Source organism: Otolemur garnettii, unplaced genomic scaffold (genome assembly GCF_000181295.1).
Source record: "Otolemur garnettii isolate 467f Iridium unplaced genomic scaffold, OtoGar3 scaffold00118, whole genome shotgun sequence".
Taxonomy (NCBI): domain Eukaryota; kingdom Metazoa; phylum Chordata; class Mammalia; order Primates; family Galagidae; genus Otolemur; species Otolemur garnettii.
This window is the reverse complement of record NW_003852513.1, coordinates 913,422-917,545: the sequence shown is the minus strand read 5'-3', so window position 1 is coordinate 917,545 and position 4,124 is coordinate 913,422. Positions and strand designations below refer to the sequence as shown.

Genomic DNA, 4,124 nt, shown 5'->3' with positions numbered 1-4,124 from the left:
ATTCTGATTCCAACCAGTTTTTCTTCCTTTGTTCAGGAGCCTCTGACCAGGGTTGCTACCAGTCGGCCATCTTCCCAGAATCCCCCCGAGAAATCTTCATAGTCAGATAAAGGCATGGAAACTAAATAACCTTATGCTGAATGACAGGTGATTCATAGATGAGATTAAGAAGGAAATCATTAGATTTCTGGAACAAAACAATAATGAAACCACAAACTATCCAAACCTGTGGGATACTTCAAAGGCAGTCCTAAGATACAGATTTATGGCATTAGATGCCTTCATTAAGAAAATAGAAAGAGAGTGAGTCAACAATGTAATAGGCCATCTCAAGCAACTGGAAAAGGAAGAACAATACAACCCCAAACTCAGCAGAAGAAAAGAAATAACCAAAAATTAGCACAGAGTTAAATGAAATTGAAAAGAAAAGAATCATTCAGAAAATCTGTGAAACAAAATGTTGGTTCTTTGAAAAGATTAATTAAACTGATAAATTCTTGGCTAGATTAACCAGGAACAGGAAAGTAAGATCTCGAATAACTTCAGTGAGTGACACAAATGGGAAATAACAACAGATACCACAGACATACAAAAGATCCTCAACAAACTACAAAAAAACTCCTTTCCCAGAAATATGAAAATGCAGAGGAAATAGGCCAATACCTGGAAATATGATGTTTTCCTAAACTCAACCAGAAAGAATTGGAAATTTTGGATAGACCTATATCAAACTCTGAAATAATACCAGCTATACAAAATCTCCCAACAAAGAAAAGCCTTGGGCCAGATAATTTCACAACAGAATTCTATATTGCATAATCAAAACATAGAGAAGGAAGGAATCCTATCCAACATATCCTATGAAGCAAATATCACCCTAACCCCCAACCCTGGAAAGGACTCAACAAAAAAAGAAAACTATATACCAATATCATTAATGAATATCAGTGCAAAAATATTCAGCACGATTTTAGCAAGTGGAATACAGTGACATTAAAAAAGTTATATACCATGATCAAGTGGGTTTTATCCCAGCGATGCAAGATTTGTTTAGCATATGTAAATCCATAAATATAATTAAGTACATAAATAAAATTAAAACAAACCATATGATTCTAAAGAACTAGTGGCTCTTTTAGCCACTAGTTAGTTCTATAACCATAAGAACTAGTGGCTCATTTAGATAAATGTAAATGACTGAAACTTCAAATTAATAACAATTCTAATATTGGATTATAAACAAAACAAACCATATGATTTTTTCAGTTAATATAGGAAAGGCTTTTGATAATATCCAGCATCCTTTCTTGATAAAAACACTTAATAAAATAGGCTTATGTGGGACATTCTTAAACTGATAGAGGCCATCTACAACAAACCCATAGCCAGTATCATATTGAATGGAGTAAAAGTGAAAGCATTTTCACTCAGAATTGGAACTAGACAAGGATGCCCATTGTCACCACTGCTGGAAGTCATAGTGATTGCAATCAGACAAGACAAGAAGATGAAGGGTATTCAAATAGGGTCAGAGGAGGTCAAATTCTTGCTCTTTGCAGATGACATGATCTTATATCTGGAAAACTCCAGGGACTCAACTATAAAGCTCTTAGAAGTGACCAAAGAATATAGTAGGATCTTAGAATATAAAATCAGTGTCCACAATTCAGTAGCCTTCATATATGCCAACAAGAGTCAAGCTGAAAATAAAATCAAAGACTCTATACCTTTTAAAATAGCTCCAAAGAAGATTAAATACTTGGAAATATATTTAACAAAGCATGCCAAAGGTCTCTATGAAGAGGACTATGAAACCCTGAGAAAAATAATAGAAGCTGTTAACAAATGGAACAACATACCATGCTCATGGCTGGGAAGAATCAAAATTGTTAAAATGTCCATACTACCCAGAGCAATCTACAGAGTTAATACAATCCCCATAAAAGCACCAATGTCATACCTTAAAGAACTTAAAAAAAAATACTACTTTGTTTCATATGGAACTAGAAGAAAACCCGAATAGCCAATATAGTTTTTGGAAATAAAAATAAATCTAGAGGCATCACATTATCAGATTTCAGGTTATACTACAAGTCTATAGTGATTAAAATAGTATGGTACTGGCACAAAAGTAGAGACATAGATCTATGGAATAAAATAGAGAATCTAGAGATGAACCCATCCACATATTGCCATCCAATCTTTGATAAGCCTTACAAAAGCATGCACTGGGGAAAAGAATCCCTATTTAATAAATTGTTAGCCAAATGTAGAAGACTGAAATTGGACCCACATCTCTCACCATTAAGAACAATTGATTCTTGATGCATAAAAGATTTAAATTTTAGACACACAAAAATAAATATACTAGAAGCCTCACTTTGGCGCAGTTGGAGGAGAAAACAAAAAATTAAAAGAAAGCAAGTGATGGGTGAGTCAGGAATGGATTCTCTTGACAATGTGACCTTGGATTCATCTGTGGAAACTGAAAATCAAAGTGATAACTCTTCTGGTAGCAGCTTATTTACAACACAGTGTGTTCCTTACTCACCCAAACAGAGGCAAAGAATCTCCATTAGAAAATTTGTTCCTTTGCCTGAAAATATTCAAGCAAGAGATTCATCAAGTGACACATCTATAGAATCAGTGACTTTAAAAGCTTTTTTTGATAGATATAAGAATGGGAACCTTAAACATAAAAAGAGGAAATACAAACCAACAGGAAGAAAAAGGGGAAGATGAAAAGGAAGAAAAAATACAAGAAGTTCATGAACAGATAAGGAACTATTTAACAAAGGACCTGGGTTCCCATTTGTGGAATCAGAGTATGAAGGAAAACCATTACATTGGAGAAAAATTTTAACTTATGAGCAAGCTGTTGCAAGAGGATTTTTCAACTATATCGAAAAACTGAAGTATGAGCACTATCTTAAAGAATCTTTGAATCAAATGGATACTGGTGAAGATTTAGAAAAGGAAGATTTTGATAGTCGTAGATACAAATATTTGAATGATGGATCCATTTCTCCTATTGAAGAGTCAGCAGCAGAGGATGAGGATGCAACACATGTTGAACATGGTGAATGTGATATCAAATTGGGAGCAGATAGTAGTTTCATAATAAGTTCTGATTTCCCAAGGAAGATCAATGTATATTTAGAACAAAATAATGGTACTAAAGAAGCTGCTTTGTCTAAAAAGAGAGCTACAAGGGCCAGAAGCATTGGACAGGGGACACCATGGCCTGAAAAGGAGAATGGAACATAAATGTCCAAGAAGGCCTTTATCTTAAACATGATGCCTAGAGTTGAAGGTATGCCTTAAAAGTGTTGTCATAACTCACTAATCTGTACTATTCTTGAGTGTGATGGCTTTAGGAACCAGTATGATTTGAATTCATTCGTTTTCCAAGAGGGTGTCAAACTGAGACCCAGGCAGATTGATCTATTCTAAAAAGTGGGGAATTTCAAGTTTTCATCAAAGAAGCAAAAATAAAAAGAATGGCAAGCAATTTTGGGCTAACAGGACAACTGTGGATTGGGGATCTGTTCATTAAAAAAGGGCTGTCTTGAAGGTAAATCTTCAGTGACTCCAGCCATTGAGATGGACAGCAGAAGGAGAATGACATGTGAAATTCCTTGAATAAAAATTTATTATTTTTTCCTACTGCCATAATAAAAAAACCAACTTTTACACCAAAAAACAAACAAACAAACAAAAATTATACTAGAAGAGAGTGTGGGGAATGCACGTGAAAATATTGACTTGGGAAAAGATTTTATGAGGAAGACTCCCATGGCAATTGCAGCAACACCAAAAATAAATAACTAGAATTTAATAAAGCTAAAAAGCTCTGAACACCAAAGGGTACCAAAACCAAAGCAAACAGACATCCTTCAGAATGGAAGATTTTTGCATGTTGTGAATCTGACAAAGGCCTGATAATTAGAATCTCCAGAGAACTCAAATTAATCCACAAGAAAAGAGGAAACAACCCCATTTCTAAGACTTGAACAGAAACTTATCTGAAAATGACAGATGAATGGGCAACAAACACATGAAAAAATATTCATTGTCTTTAATCATTAGAGAAATGCAAATAAAAACTCTGAGATATCACCCAA

General features: G+C 34.4%; 1 pseudogene; it reads left to right on the top strand.

Annotated features, from left to right (window-relative positions):
- Positions 1–2,404: 2,404 nt before the first annotated feature.
- On the top strand, positions 2,405–3,284 carry LOC100966069 (annotated as a pseudogene).
- Positions 3,285–4,124: the final 840 nt, after the last annotated feature.